The sequence below is a fragment of the Artemia franciscana genome, chromosome 4 (assembly GCF_032884065.1).
Source record: "Artemia franciscana chromosome 4, ASM3288406v1, whole genome shotgun sequence".
NCBI lineage: Eukaryota > Metazoa > Arthropoda > Branchiopoda > Anostraca > Artemiidae > Artemia > Artemia franciscana.
This window is the reverse complement of record NC_088866.1, coordinates 32,848,282-32,865,860: the sequence shown is the minus strand read 5'-3', so window position 1 is coordinate 32,865,860 and position 17,579 is coordinate 32,848,282. Positions and strand designations below refer to the sequence as shown.

Sequence of the window (17,579 nt, the reverse complement as noted above, 5' to 3'; positions counted from 1 at the left end):
AATTTACCTAATTGTAGATAATCAGTGATAATGGAGAATGAATGGGAATTTTAGTTTTTCAATAAAACAGACCTTTGCTTGAACTTTCAGAAAACTGAGTCATATTGGTTCGGATATCTTTATAAAAATAGCCAAAATTTGCCTTCGGTAATATATTTGACAGGTATAATTATTGATGCTTCTGGAGAACCCGACATCGTCGGTAGGGACTGAAAATAGATGAAACTCTTGGATGCTTTCTTTTTTAGCTATAGTTAATGGATGATTTGGGGATGATTTTGGATATGTTCGTTGAAGTTTTTAGAAAAGTTTACAGACATTCCAAAACTCATTAAAATCATAGCAATGGTGAGAAGAAAAGCTTCCTTTAGAAAGTATCCATAATAAAAATCTCCATAAGCACTAGTAAGGGTTTAAGGAATCAAGTCACTATAAGGGCTATAAGCTTATAGATATTGATGACATTTCACTTGCTAAGTCATCTATAGAAAATAAGTAAATGACCTGAAAATATACAGCTATATTTGATCGCTGTTACTGTTGGAACTTCAGTGCTTTTATTTTAATATTAAACACTTATAATAATATAGCATTTAACGTTGAATTTTAATATTTGAATGTTTAGTATTAAAATAATCTATTAAAATTTATATATTTAAGCATCTACAACTGCTATAAATATTATTAGAACTCAAACATTAAAGATAAAATACTTAATTTTAATTTATTATTCAATAATAAATGAATATTTATTATATTCTTCTATGAATATAATTGTAATACTTCTTTTTTTTCAGAAATGAATCAACTGTTCAAAGCAGAAGTAAAAAGCTGGGGATGGGAAAAATTTATGTCTTTGAGTGATATCTGTAATCCGGAAAATGGCTACATTAAAGATGATTGTGTTATCCTAGAGGTGAGGCCCTTTTTTTAAAGCTTAATTTTCATACTGAAAAAATTTGATAAGTATATTTCTGTAAAACTTGATCCTATATTAAGCCATTGACTGAAGTTGAGTTTTGCTGCTACCTGTCAATAAATGGATCTTATAATTCGTCAAAAAGGTCATATTAAAGATGACCCTTTTATCCAAGAGGCAAGGTCATTTACTGTTCTAAAGCTTTGGTAAGTAATCAATTAGTTTACCAAGTAGAAAACTCTAAGATTATACCCCAAAAGATAGAAAATAAGATTAATTAAAAAATCAGTATCATAAGCTCTGAAAACCCAAATTCATATTTTGGGGTCTAAAAGATAAAGCAGGAGAGAGACATCAATAGAATTAAAAAAAAACAATACACTTAAGGGCGTTCGATACCACAAATTTCATTTTGTGAGTCTGCTTTTGCTGATAGTCTCTAAGACAAGCTTCCGCTTTTGAATTTTCATAGCTCCTGAGGGAGTTTCTGAAAAATTTGTGGCAAAAATTGATTGGGGATCTTTAATGTGTCAATAGTTCAAAAAGCTAAGGAGAAGCTAGTCTAAATCAAATAAAACTTATAATCTCTTACTAATTATTAAGCAAAACAATGTCTATGCAATCTATACACGGCATAAATAATATGCATCCTTTGTCGGTAAGGATCACAATCAAGGCGGTTAGCATGCCAGGGAGCTGCCAAACTTGTCAAATGGTTCAATGATACTTGTTTTGAGCTTTTTTATAATGTTCTCCAAGCAGGCATGCTAGAATATTTTCTTAGGGTATGCCCTTTTCTGAATATTACGGAAAAGCTCTTCCTCTTCTCCTTTCAATCAAACAAAATAAACTCACACTTACTAATTATGTAAGTTTCTATAAATCTGAATATCTTATTTTCGGTGTGAAACAGGAGAAGTGGAAAGTTCTTTCCTTGATTTCCAGCAAAGAAGATGTTTCCCTTTGATTTTCTGTCGTTTATTCGAATCTCTGATTAAAATTATACAAGTTGTTGCAAGCTCAAACATTTCTGAATAGTTTGGCCTCAAAGCCTGAAAAAGTTTGTAATTGACAAAATTTGCTGATCCTTTATGGTATTGAAGGGTCTTGCAACCGCTTTAAGGATGCCAATAGATAGGTTCTGGCATAAACAGTGTTTTTCTTCGTCGGCTAAATTTCTCGTCGCCTGATGAAAAAATTCGAGTCAATACTCTATGAAAAGACTGCTTTAGAGGCTATATTGAGGATGCCCATGTTATCCTAGAGATTAAGCCTCGTTATCCTAATTTCATGTTACCTAATGCAAAAAAGTCCGTATAAAATTATGTTAAAAAGGGCACATTAAATATTTCTCCGTTATTCTGTACCAGTGATTCCCAAGAGAAATGCTTAGGTACCCACCTAGGCTTTTCTAAAATTAAGATACCCACCTCGTGATATCTAAATTTCGTGACTCAACTTTAAATGTATTCACCGTTAGGAAGCTTAAAAGGCCATTCACTTGGTATCCTTTTTTGTGTCGTTACCTAGGTGTGTTTTATACTAAGGAAAGTTTTGTTTGTCTACAACACCAATGGTGACGCCATGGTACATTCCACAACATCCTTATCCCACCATTCCACAACATCCCTATCCCACCATTCCACAACATCCTTCCCCTGCTTTTAAACGCATCCCTATCCCGCCATTTTGACAACAGGTGGCAGGTGCATGTTACGTCATAGGGAATGTTTACTTTGGCTTGTTACATAATAGTTTCTTGGATTCTTTAAAAAAAAACCTTCAGGGTCTCGCCAAATCAGAATTTCTTTGCTTCAGTTTTGAAGAAGTGTTCAGTGTGTCAACATCAAGGATATTATTCTCTACTAATGGATACTTTTACTCTATTTGATATTCAAGGAGCTAACAAAAGCGAAATGAAGCCTAGAGTACTTACTGCTGCTGTAGAAAATTACATGGGGTTTTTGCTAACCCTAGAATGGGACGAGTTGTTTGCGTAATATGTTGTGTCGCTAAGAAAATTCAAATCAGAAGAACAGTCATGTTTGGAAACAAGTATTGAATATAGTGTATATTCATAATTACAAGACGGATTAGATTCAATAGTGAAATATATTGAAGACAACGATCTGAATCAATCTATAAAAATGAGTGTGTTTGTTACTTGCGAGAAAGAATCATTGTTTGTCAATAATAGGTAATGAGAGTGTCAGGATCAAAAAGACTGTATTTGAGAACCAAATATCATACGAAATCTAGTGATTTTCAAAAAAAAAGTTGATTCTGGATGATTGTTTTCCTGAGTTATCTCTTCAAAGGAAAATGTTTTCTCAAAGAATACTTAAGGTGAAAGTCGCTGCATTAATTGCAACGTTAATTTTCCTATGCTATGAAAAGAAATCTTGAAATCTAAACTGAAACCTGGTAGCTTTTTTGAAAAAGGTCTGGAGCGTGAAAAACGGAAAATTTGAAAAAATCGAAGTATTATAAATTAAAAAAAAATACTTTAAAATCAAATGGTCGATTTGAAAATTCTACATTTTTTAAATGTATTCCTTCACAATTATTTCTGTGTTTTTACATTTTGGTGTCTTATAGGTCGTGAGTAAAAGTGACAAAGTTGAAATTAACCTCAAATTGTAGCTCTTCCCTTATGATCTCTGTTCCAAACTTTTCAGCTTTATAATCTGAATTGTTGATTTTATACTTATTTATGGAACAAATTAAATTTTTGTTTTGTTTCTGGTGTTTTACGTAACCCCACTATGGCTGGAGAGATAGCCGAGGCTAGAACGGGTTAAAAATCATTAATCTGAGCTTGACTTTTCAGAGAATCACTTAAGAAATAACTAGGAGAAAAAAGATTGACAAAGGATGGCTTAGTGTAAAACTAATGCGGGAAGTAAATAGTTTACCAGTAATTGTTTGGATTAATAACTTGGTTTAATACTTGACCAGTAGTGGTTTTAGGTCTCGTAATGGGAGGGGTGTACACCACAATAGTGTAAAAAAAATACTACAACTCCGCCTGCCAAGGCTTAGAAACGCCAATGTATTTGATTAAATCAGTGAAAGAAACCATGGCTGAAATTCGATTTGTGAGTATTACTTTCTATCTGCCAACTCTTTTTTTAAATTTGGAGGTGTTCCAAGGAATTTTCAACTGGTTGGAATTGTAAAGGAAGATGGAGAATATTTTCCGTGGGAGGGGGATTATCCGTGGGAAAAATTCTCCCTAGTGACTGTCCACAGAAGTAGTTATCAACTGGGAAGGTGTATTCTATTTTTTTTTGTATTTGAAATTATGTCTAAAGGTATATATATAATTGTATCTAAAAGCTAATATCCAAATCCCGTATTTGGAACAAGAAAGATCGCGTACAAGTGATAATATATAGGTGGATTGGGGGTTCTTAATATGTTTCCCTAGTTAGCAAACTCTCTTCCTCTCTCTCTCTCTCTCTCCATTCGTCGGTAATTGTTCGTTATTTTATTTGCAAAAAAAAACATTGGTATTTGACCTGGCCTCAGTCACGTCTAATATTACTTTTTTTAGTAATGAATCATCCTGCATTGATCAAAATACTTTTTTATAAGGCCATTACTGAATTACTTTAGATGTATTATGTAGTTGAATGAGTTAGAACAGGGGCAGACTGGTACCACGAAGAAGAGGCTAATTTTGGACTATAGAGGACACCACACAGGGGGGGGGGGTCTAAGTCTAAAACTTATACAATCGACGAGTCTGAGGGCCGTCTCCCGAAAATACAAAATTTACCATCCTAAGTTTTCTAGACTAATATTACTAAAAAGAAGTTTGAGCTGAAACTAAGGAGCAACCTTAAAACTTAAAACGAAGAAAAATTATTACATATATAAGGGGGTGACCCCTCCTCAGTACCTCGATCTTTATGCTAAAGTGGTCATTTGAATTTGTAAAGAAAAAACCTACTCTAATTAAACGGTCATTGTGTATCAGGAGTTATTGGAACAAAATTATTTAACAAAATTATTGGAAAAAAATTAAAAGTCATTAGAATAATTGGAACAAATGACAAACTTTAGCGTAAAGAGCGAGGTAATGAGGAGGGGCAACCCCCTCATATACGTTATAATTTTGGTTCATTTTTAGTTTGAATGCTGCTCTTTTCTAGTAGTATCCCATCACTGGGTTTCACCGGGGCCCGCTCCCTTCTAATCCTGATCCAGACACTTTTTTTTAACTTCTTCGAGATGCAGGTGCATGTTACACAATAAGGAATATTTTTTAACAGATGCAGGTGCATGTTACGTCATGGGAATGCTTACTTTGGCTGGTACGTAATAGGCTTTGTTTACTTTTGCTTGTAACATAATAGGGCTGCAGTGGTTGCACCATGGAGAGTGGTTTAGTCCATTAGTTAAGTGGGGAAGTCCTAGTTGTAACTGAGGGAGGCAGATATGAGGGTGTTACGTAATAACGTCAAAAATATGAGATTTGACGCAAAATTGTGTGCCTCTATATAATTAATGGGGGTGATGTAATCTTATAAAACTAAGTAGATTTATTGGGATTGACGCCATATCGCATGCTACTCTTCAAGGGGGTGTTGGAAAATCCCCGCTTGTAACTGAAAAGGCATACACGTGGTTGTTACGTAATGACAGCGCACACATGGGTGTTACGTAATGACAGTACATACGGGGTGTTAGGTACTGATGACGCACACGTGTGAAATGACGCAATATTACAAATAGGGGTTCTGGCATACGCTAGGCATACACTAGGCACTTGATAGAAGGCTAAGCAGTGGAAAATCGATAATTCTGTTGCAGTGGTCAGCAAATCCACGTGACAGTTCGTCCATTTTCTGGTAAATCTGAAAAACACCGTACCGTCACGAAATATCACTAATATGAGACCAAATGGGGATACTAAGGAAATACTTGCAAAACCTAAGGAACAGCGATAAGGTTTGTCTTTTTATCAGACGCAGAGAAAAATTTTCAAAAAGCTGTCAAAAACTAGACATGCAGTGCAAAAAACGCCTTATATAGCCGGCCACGGGTTCTCTTATCGAACTGGCCCTTTACGTTGGCGAGAAGACCATAAGATTTTTTAGTTTCTCTTTCAAAGAAGCAATTATCCAAATTGGAAAATTATCCTCTTCCAAAGAAGCAAAGTTCCAAACACAAGACCTAAATACCTAAATGAACTGGAAGATGAAAATGTGGCGGGACCAACTTGGATCGTATCATTGGAGGTGATTTCCTTTCCAAAGACAAGAAACTCTGTTTTAGAAGTAGTAACGGAAAGACCGATTTATTTTAGTCCGGAGCAAACAACATCAATAGTGTTTTGGAGTACCCCAAGATTTTCAGCCAAGAGAAGTATGGCATTGGCATAAGACAAGTGACTGGTCAAAATATGAATCGATTAAGTCTGGTGGAATCCGTCGAGTAACTGCTCTAATAGCGTTATTAAATATTGTCGGACTAAGAACAGAATCTTGCTTAATACCACGGTGCAAACGTATACGATTACTAACAGTACCTTGCCAATGAATCTAGATTGAAGAGTTCTGATACCACTGCCAAAGGCTTGTGCAAACAAATAGATTAAATCCACTTCTAAAGAGAGACAGAATTGCTCGGGAGTGAAGAATGGAGTCAAAAGCCTTTGAAATATCAATGGCACAAACTTAGAGGTTACTATTTGCCTTTTTATGCCTTTCAAGAATCGCTAGAAGAATTTAATGGGGATTCTCCACGCCAAGACCTTCCTGAAAACCAAATTGGTTGTCACCATGATCACATTTGGTGCTAATTTCATTATAAATTTGCTTCTCAAGAAGCTTGCCAATCGCCGAACATATAGTCAAATAATATAGTGATTTATGTGCTGATTTAGTAATTTTTTCGAGAATCTATCGATTTTTTCACCAAATGTCAACTCCATACCACAAACACACACAAAACCACAAAACAAAACCACACGCGCAAAGCACCGCGGATGCTATGGTATGCTTCCAAGTTCACTGGTTGCAAAAGCTGCCAGTAATTTTAAACAGTTTTTGGCTTTTTGTTGCATTAAAATTAAAATTATTATCATCAGTATTATTCTCCTGTAGTAGCACAGTCAATTTCTAATACGAATGTCGGTCATGATCAAGTGAGGGCCTAGACCACTTCATCCCAATGTTTGTAGGACAGAACCGTTATTGAGGGATTCTACATAAATATGTCAGCTGTCTATTGGCTTTGTTGGTTACAATTCATCGAAAATTTATGGCTGTTCCGTGGTAAAGATATTTTACAGCCGTTTAACTTATAGCCGTCATCCGTGGAAATCCAGGGTAGCTCTTGCGATCAAATAAAATTTAAGGTTTTTTATCCTTTTTTGAAAAGTATTTACAACATTATTTTGCTGTTTATTCTCTTGTCATTCATTTCCTTTTCAAAGTATCGAAAAATTCGGCAATTTCAATACAAGTGTATTCGATTTTCAGTTACTTCAAAGCCAACGACAATTATTGGAAAAATCGTTCAGAAATCTTGTATTTTATTACAATGTTTGTACAACATTCTGTTGCTTTTTACTGCTTTTGAACACATTTCCTACTTACAGTTGTTGCTTTTTTTGTGGAGAGTGAAATTGAAAATTTAGCCGTACTATTCCTCACCCCCCCCCCCCTCACAAACTAGAACGATGGGCGAGCTTTTCCCTTTGATTTTTATAAGAAAAATCTTGCTTTATTGATTTATTATTATATTTGAACGAAACTTGCTCTTTGCCTGCGGATTTGATTAGCGTCATTACTCATTATCCTCTTTTTTGTTACTGAAGACGAATTTTTTTTATTATGTGAACGGGTTGTTCCTATTGACAGAACGGTACAGTAGGAACGGGTTGTTCCTATTGTCTGGTCTGTGTCGTGGTCATATAAGAGGCTGTCCCAATGAAACGGTGACATTAACTTTCACAATATAATGACAAATGAGTAGCCGTCTTTGGACTGTTGTATGAAACTTTTACGCTGTGGCTCAGATGCATTTACTCAATTTATTGACATTTCAATTGAAACAAAACAAAATAATACTGTGGTTTTGCTTTTAACCACTACCTAGACGGCCATTTTATAAGGCAACAAGAAATAAGTCGAAAAATCTTGTCTAAACAAGTTGTTTTTTACGTCTCTCGATTACTCCTCCTGGAAGATATTCATTTTATGATCGTCAGTCATTTTCTTGTTCGGAACACAGCTTCGATACCAATACAGTTATGAAAACTCCTATCTTGCCTATTTGATGCTTTTGATACAGAGCTCTGAACTTGGCATCTCCTCCAAGCCCGCGCTCCGGCGTGTAGATCGTACTACAACACCATAGGTCGGAACGCAATTTTGTTTTGTTGCATAGACAGTTTAGATACCAATATTGGTATCTAAGCTGTACTGCCAGTTTCCTGTCTCCAGCCGCTAGCATTGCTACCGCGCACTGTGTCCCAAAAATAAACCCAGTTTTCATAACTGTATTGGTATCCAAACTGTGGTTCGAAGTGAGACATTCAACATTGAAAAATGTTTTAAACATGTTCATTATATTTGTGCATACTCCTCACTAACACATGTACATATTCCTCGTAAGGTAAAGTAGCAAAGGAGTAATAATCAGAATCAACAGTTGCCACCAAACCCTCGTTGAGAAGTCAAGTGTTGAACTTTTATATCATATATACAATCCTTTCACAGGATATGTACTTTTAAGAATACAATCAACAAGAGCAACTTTATACCTACCCTCTAATTTGATGGCGTGGGAGAGTTTCGTCCTAAAATTACCTGTTTTATTCAAGTCCTCATAGTGTGGGTCAGAGACATTGGACCTAAATATCACATAAAAATCATTAGACATTGTGAACGTTTTCAGCGGCAATGCAAGAATCAAAATTAGACTTGCATCCTAGCCAAAGCACAAGCAACTGGCTCTTACCCTTGCAAGTTCGATTTGTTAATATCTTTTCAATTTGATACATTCCAGTATTTTAACTTTTTGCAATTCATAATCATAAGAATCACCAAGAATCTTGTCATCTTTCACATCCCGTAGACGATACGTTACAGGTTTAGTGTCTAAGACTTTTGACACTTTAAAAAAGTTCAGTGGACCACAAGTAATTCTCTTTTCAAAAATATTACCTCTTTGATTTATTCGAACTGTGACACCAACCTTAAATTTCCTCTTTACAACTTTTTCATTGGAATATTGTTTTACAAAAATGTCAAGCGCATTGTTGCTGAGATAAATTTCAAGAGGACCATGATCGGACAGAGTTCGATGAGGATGTTGATGATAAATAAACATGATTTTATCTGAATCTTGAATATAAGCAGCAGTTTTTTCAATGTACAATATCTGGAGATTAAAAGTCGAATTGTTCTTGTTAGTTCAGCCAATGCCACCTTTATACGACTATGACTATGATAGAGAATTGTATTATATTTCAATAAAACCTTTTTTACATGTGGATTAACAAATTAATTACCCTGATCTGTTTAAATTTTTCTATAAAAATCTTGTCCAAAGATAGATTCAAGAGCTCTATCAGCTTCATCACCTCTCTTTGAACGCAATGGAACAGCATATCCATAGCCAATAAAATACTGATTACGATTAAAATATGCTTGTACGAACTATTGTAATGTCTTTGAATCTCGCCTAGATTAAGAAGATCTGTTTGTAATATATGCAAGGAATAAAAGGCTTTAATTTTTCGATAATGATTACCGCGAAATATTTGATTTTGATGAAGAGTGTAGCTGAGTTTATTCTGTAAATACTCTGTTGCCATCTTCTTTTCAACTCCAATGACTCAGGCCAGTGTGGTGGCAGAACTTTGCCAATATTTCCGTAAGCACCTTTCAAAACTTGAGCCACTTTGAACGTAAACGTGGCGTGAAAGGTCTGCTACCCTTTTGCATGCTAAAAGGTGATACACTGAGTTAAACCCGGTTTCCTTGAATTCCCTTTAAATCATCACTCTCACTTGGTGTGCCTTCTGAAAACCATTTAAAAAATATCTTTTGATATTTCTCTATAATCCCTTAGTCGTTTTAAAACATGTTTATTCCCGATAAGACTATTTGGAAAAATTGATGACTTTAAAGATTTATACAATTGTCTATCAAATGACTGAAATCTCTTACGATTTGTAACCGTATCATATATCAAATCATTTAATTGTATTTCTGGCCCTGGATTATAACTTCAGTCTTTTTGTCATCAATTTGCACACATTTTCCAGCACGAGGCGAAAAATTAATGTACAAGTTTCAGGATGAGAAAATTCAGCATGCAACGAGTTTCACGAACTTGAAAGAACTCGCTTTATCCTGATTTTGTTCGTGAAACTTGTTGCATGTTGAAATTTTTTAATTTGTGAAATTTGTAGATTGATTTTTCTCCTACTGAAACTGATTTTTTTCATGGAACAAATTTTGTTGTTGAAGATCACGATTCCAAGTTGCACGTTGATTTTTCTCTTCGTGAAGCTTGTACATTGATTTTTTTTTCTCCTCATGAAACTGATTTTAGAAATGGAACTTCTTGCGTGCTGATTTTTGTTCGTGGAACCTGTTGCGTGCTGATTTTGTTTGTGGAACCTTCTGCGTGCGGATTTTTGTTTGTGAAACTTATTGCATGTTGATTTCTCCTTTCGTGAAACTTGTACATTTATTTTCTCTCCTAGTGAAACTGATTTTGTTGATGGAACTTGTTGCGTGCCAATTTTTTTTCGTGAAACCCTTTTCTTCCTGATTTTAGCTTATGAAATATGTTGCATGTTAATTCTTTTCTTTGTGAAACTTGTACTTTGATTTTCTCCTCATGAAATTGGTTTTGTTCACGAGGAGAAAAACCAATGAAAGAGCAAAAATCTTGAAGATAAAAATCAAGATGCAACAAGTTTCACAAACAAATATCAGTACGCAACAAGTTCCAAGAGCAGAATTAGTTTCACGATGAGAAAAATCAATGTACAAGTTTCACGAAGAGAAAAATTAATACGCAAAAAGTTTTGCGAACAAAATCAGCACACAAAATGTTCCACGAACAAAAACCAGCACACAAAAATTTGTATTAAAAAAGCATTTTCACGAGGAAAAAAATCGATATACAAGTTTAATGAAGTCAAAAATCATCATCCAACAAGTTATGAAAGCAAAAATCTGCACACAACCAGTTCCACGAACAAAAATCAGCTCGTAACAAGTATATGAACAAAAATCAACATGCAACAAGCTCTATGAACAAAATGAGTTTCACAAGGAGAAAAATCAATGCACAATTTTCTTGGAGAGAAATATTAACGTGAAACAAGTTTCACGAACAAATTCATCACTTAAAAAGATTCACAAACAAAATCAGTACACCTGAACAAATTCAGTTTCACGAAGAGAAAAATCATTGTACAAAATTCAAAGATTCAAATTTAAAAATCAAATTCAAACTTTCAAGAAGAAAAATCAGCATGCAGCAACTTTCATGAACAAAAAATCTCCACGCAACAAGTTCCCTTAAAAAAAATCAGTTCCAGGAGCAGAATCAGTTTTACGAAGAAAAAAATGAATTTACAACTTTCATGCAGAGAATAATTAACTTGCAACAAGTTTCGCGAACAATAATCAGCACTAAACAAGGTTCATGAACGAAAATCAGGACGCCACAACTTCCATGAACAAAATCGGTTTCACGAGGAGAAAAACGAATGTACAAGTTTCACAAAGAAAAATCATCATGCCAAAGGTTTCAAGAACAAAATCAGCACGCAAAATGTTCCATGAACAAAATCTGTTCTTCGAGGAGATAAAATCAATGTACAAGTTTCACGAAGGGAAAAATCAACTTGCAACAATTTACACGAACAAAAATCTGCACGTAAAAAGTTCCACGAGCAAAAAAAATAAGCAGGGAGTGGGTTCCATGAAAAAAATCAGTTTGATGAGGATAAAAATCAAGATTCAAGTTTCACGAAGAGAAAAATCAATGTGCAACAAGTTTGACGAACCAAAATCAGAACGTAGCAAGTTCTAGGAACAAAAAACAGCACGCAAAGAGTTTCATGAACAAAATCAGTTTCACGAGGAGAAAAATCAATTTATAAGTTTCAGGAAGAGCAAAATTGACATGCACCAAGTTTCACAAACAAGAATCAGCACCCAATAAGTTCCATTTAAACATATCAGCAAGCGAGAAGTTCCATGAACAATATCAGTTTGACGAGCAGAAAAATGAATGTACAAGTTTTACGAAGAGAAAAATTAACGTGCAAAAGGTTTCACGAACAAAAATCAGCACGCGAGAAGTTCCACCAACAAAATTAGCACCCAACAATTCCTATGTACAAAATCAGTAGCAGAAAAATAAATGTACAGGTTTCGCGAACAAGAATCAGCACGCATCAGGTTTCACCAACAAAAACCAGCACTCAAGAAGTCTTATGAATAAAATCAGTTTTACAAGGAGAGAAAATCAATGTACAAGTTTCACGAAGGGAAAAATCAACGTGCAACAAGCTTCACGAACAGAAGTCAGCATTCACCAGTTTCCACGAACAAAAATCTGCTCGCAACTAGTTTCCCGAAGAGAAAAATGAGTGTCCAACAAGTTTTACGAACAAAAATCAGCGCGTAAAAGTTCCATGAACAAAATATTTCAGCACACAATTTGCTTTATGAACAAAATCAGTTTTACTGGAAGAAAAATCAATGTACAAGCTTCATGAAGTGAAAAATAAAAGTATATCAAGTTTCACGGAAAAATATCAGGACACAGCAAGGTCTATGAACAAAAAAATAATCAGCACGCAATGACTTCCATGAACAAAATCAGTTTCACGAGAAGAAAAATCTTTGTACAAATTTCACAAAGTGGAATATCAACGTGCAACAAGTTTCACGAATGAAAATCAGGATGGAGCGAGTTCCATTAACAAAATCTGTTTCTCGTGGACAAAATCAATTTGCAAGTTTACGCAGAGAAAAATCAACATGAAACAAGTTTCACGATCAAAAATCAGCTCAAACCTGGTTTCACGAAAAAAAATCAGCACGCAACAAGTTCCATTTACAAAATCAGCTCGCAACAATTTCCTCTTACAAAAATCAGCATGCAACAAGTTTCATAAGTAGAATCAGTTTCACAGGGAGACAAATCAATTTACAAGTTTCATAAAGAGAAAAATTAACATGCAACAAGGTTCACGAACAAAAATCGGCACGCAATAAGTTCCTTGAACAAAAAACCAACACGCAACAAGTTCTATGAACAAAATTAATTTCACAAGGAGAAATATCAATATACAAGTTTCATGAAGAGAAAAATCAACAGGCAACAAGTTTCACGAACAAAATCAGCACGCAACAAGCTACATGAACAAAGTCAGTTTCATGAGGAGAAAAATCAATTTACTAGTTTCAAGAAGATAAAATGAACGTGAAATAAGTTTCTCGAAAAAAATTAGCATGCAATAAGTTCCATAAAAATCATCAGCACGCAACAAGTCCTACGAATAAAACCAGTTTTGCGAGGAGAAAAATCAATTTACAAGAATTGCGAAGAGGAGAATCAATATGCAACAAGTTTTAAGAAGACAAATCAGCACGCACCAAGTTCCATGAACAAAATCAGTTCCACAAACAAAATCAGTTTCACGAGGAGAAAAATCAACGTACAAGTTTCATGAAGAGAAAAATCAACACAGGTACAAAAATCAAAAAACGTAGCAGGTTTTAGAAGAAATATCAGCACTTAACAAATTCAAATAAATGCAATGGTAATTTTTATAGTTAATGAATTTATTTCTTAGGGAGAACAGGTTGAAAATCCTTAGGCGTGATAATGTGCACAAGAGGGGTATCATTTTTCAGCCATAGATTACCACGGAAGTAGCTGCATATAAAATCTTAGAATCGATGGAACTTGGAGCGAAATTGACGGGATTGGAATTGGGAAACCCGGAACTGGATTTGGTTGATCCAGGATGGAAGCCCACAGAATTGAAGGTGGAGCTGTTTTAACCGGGGTGAGAAGTGGGGGAAGCGGAATTATATATCACTTTATTACAAAAATAGATCTAAAAATCTCTTAGGAATGATGAGGGCTGCCAGAAGGGCAGTAATTCTGTACGGTAGTACATTTGTTTCTAGAGGTTTTGGTAGTCCCACAAAATAAACGGTTAACACGGACATTTATTTTGGCCAAAAAGACATCTTGTTGTGCTAATCAATGACTCTTGCCAAAAGGCTATTGTGTGAAAATTCTGAGATAGTCAATTCATTGAGAATTACCGAAAAAAACTATGTGTACTGAGCTTCGTGTTTCTGAGGCATTAATGCCGTACGGTGGCGCATTGGTTTTTAAAGGTGCAGTTAGTTTTACAAAATAACGGTTAACATAGATGTTTATTTTAGCCAGAAAGACTGTCCTACAGCAAAGCGGTGCTTTTAGTCATTTCTTGGTGTACAATAACAATCTTAGCCAAAAGAAGCCCAAAAAATTTTTGTTTGAAAATTCTGAGATAGTCAATTGATTTAGAATTACCAATAAAGCTCTAGGCGTTGAAATTTTGTTGAAATTCTATTCAAATTTTGTTGAAATTCGCTATTTTGTTGAAATTCCGAGAAAGTCAATCGATTTAGAGCTACTGAAAAACTATATGCGTATTGAGCCTCCTGTTTCAGCGGCAGTAATGCCCTACGATGGCCCATTGGCTTCTAAAGGTGCAGGTAATCCTACAAAATAACGGTTAATATAGACATTTATTTTAGCCAAAAAGAGTGTCCCACAGTAAAGTGTCGTTTTGAGTTTTTTTTAGCGCCAAACAATAATTCTAGCCAAAAAAAGGCCAATAAGCAATTGTGTGAAAATTTCTGGAATGATTAATTTATTTAGAATTACCAAATAAAAATATAGGCATATTCAGCCTCCTGCTCTAGAGGCAGTAATGCCGTACGGTGGCGCATTAGTTTCTAAGGGTGTTTTTCGTGTGAGTAGATATTCGGTTGAAGCTTGAAAAAATTGTTTACAGTTTTATATAATAGAGCTCCAGGTATTATGAAGAAGGATTGTTGGATCTGTGTAGGCTGGGGGAGGAGTGTGCCTTAAGCGTCAAAAAGTGCGGTTATAATTCTTTGTTGGTCCTCAGATGAACGTAGCCAAATTTTCAAGCATTGCTACATACAACATTAGTTTATGGTATATTGAGCGATTTCTTGATTGTTTGGATTAAACGTGTAATTAAACTATGTTATAGGTCCTTGAGAACATCTGACTTGGTTCATGTCGCAGTATCGAGTGATTTGAAAGCCAATACAGCAAAGGTCACGTTTGATTATCAATTGTCTGATCATCACCAATATTACTCTTGATCCTCTAGCACCTCTAGGCCGTTATGACTAGTCGAAAAATCGGTCAAGCGCTTTTTACCGTGTCGTTAGATTCAATTCTGAATAAAATGAACCTCCCTTTCCATCAACTATTCCGGTTGCCTCAAAAAAAGAATTGAATCTTTCTAGTTATAAGCTGGCACTGAAATTTTCCATCCCCGGTGGAAGTGGTTGCTAGGGTCGACGGTAGAATCCGATGTTGGGGGTCCCGCTGGAATTGCTTGCTAGGGTCCCACTGGAATTAGTTTCTAGGCTTCTCGTGGAATTGGATAATAGAGGGGCCGCAGGAATCGCTCGGCAGGGAGTGGGTCAGCCACATATTATTGCGGTGGTGTGAATATGCATAGCCGTGGCTCAAAGAAGCTTAGCATTTCCATTAAACCTCTCAGAAATAACTCTTGATTTGGTTTAAATTTATCTAAAAATAACAAGACCCCTCTGGGATTGGTTGCTAGGCACTCCCGTCGAAATTGCTCGCTAGGGAATGGATCAGCTATTAAATGTCACAGGCAAGGAATTGATAGAAAATACTATCAAGAAAAAATGAACAAAATATAGAATTAAGTCACATGTCTTGTGTCCCAATTTTTCTATATGTTAGCATACTTAGATCATTCCCTAAGAAAATATTTCTAAACATTCTCTAAGAAGGAATATTTTCCTATGTTTTGAATAAGTATATATCAATCTCTAATAATCATCTCTAGAAATTCTCTAAGAAGGGCCCTCCAAATTGTTAGGATCATATCACTGAGAAGTGAGAAATCACTTCGTCTGGGTTAGTAATACCCTTCCAAAGCACTAACTAGCAGGTAGGTGCACTTCAAATATAACCTAACTCTAGTAATCGATTTTTCCCTCAGTATCTCAGTTATTGTAGCCATAAGAAACATGTAATCAATAGCTTAATCATTCTAGTAAGCGTGATTTGGGAATTCTCCGCGCTTAGAATTGGTTATTTCTTAAAATGTATTACCTGAATCATAATATTTTAAATAGATTGCTGGTCCAGCTGTCTAGGGCGCAGTTTCATTGGATGGAAATGACCCTTTTGAATCTTAATAGGGACAAAAATCATTAGAATATAAAGGTTCCATGAAAAAAACGCCTTGAAAGAAAAAGAAGTCTCGAAGAAAAAATCTCTTAAAGTATTATGCAACACTAATGTGTTTACCGTCATTACATAACATCCTACGTGTGCGCTGTCATTATGTAATATTCCAAGTGTGCATTTTTATTACTTAGCACCGACCTGTGTGCCTCATCATTACATAGTACCCACGTGTAAGATTGTGTCACATCCCATGTGTGCGCCACCATTACGTAACATCCACCTGTGCACCGCCATTACCTAAAACTCACGTTTGCGCTGTCATTACGTAACACCCACGTGTGCACTGCCATTATGTAACACCCACGTTTGTGCCCTCCTCAGTTACATGCGGGGATTTCCCCACGGGCCTCTGAAATCTAACATGTCACATGAAAAGGCGTCACTTCTAATAAATCTACCAAGTCATGTAACATTGCGTAACCATCAAGTCCGATTATTTAACAGACACCTGCATCTCTTATAAAACATGCCTTATGACGTAACATGCACATGGGTCTTGAAAAAGTTTAAAAAAAAAAGTTAAAAAAAAGTCTGGACCGGGATTCGAAGGGGGTACTGGCTAATCGGAGGTATTGTAGCAATACTACTTTTAGGTTGTTTATTTGTCCTCTATGCATTGTAATTACTCTCTTAACTTGCTCTACTCACTCTCGGCATTATGAAACTACTTAAAACACATTTTATAAATAGACTAATTGCGCTTGGTATTTTATATTTAGCTGTGTTCCGTTTGTAATGTCTATGCGTCATAGTATAGATACAAATACGCTACGTTCACTCTTGGGATAGGAGTAATATAATTATTTCTCTTGAAATTTAATCATAAATATGACCTCAATCATGTGATTTTGGCAAATATTACGTATGTATGCTTTTCAAAATATTCATAAATATGCCGGCATTTACATAACTATATTCTTATCTAAAATTGAGGCTTTTAACGAATTTTCTCGATCGTCTAACCTATATCGATCATTTTTTCAGGCCAGAAAATTCCAGGATACCAATTTTCCAGGAAAAATACTCAGCCAGTTTTCAAGAATAAATAAATGAATAAATACACAATTATTGCTCGTTTATAAATATACTATATATTATATAGACATTAAGAAGTCTTTTT

The 17,579-nt window shown here is 35.2% G+C and overlaps 1 long non-coding RNA gene across 1 annotated transcript in view; it reads left to right on the top strand.

Moving 5' to 3' along the window:
• Positions 1-798: 798 nt before the first annotated feature.
• The window catches only part of LOC136026315 (uncharacterized), an 83,542-nt gene continuing 66,761 nt past the window's right edge, over positions 799-17,579 (top strand). Inside the window, exon 1 of the long non-coding RNA XR_010617261.1 lies at positions 799-916. This is a non-coding gene — a long non-coding RNA (uncharacterized LOC136026315). The remainder of the gene's footprint in view (positions 917-17,579) is intronic.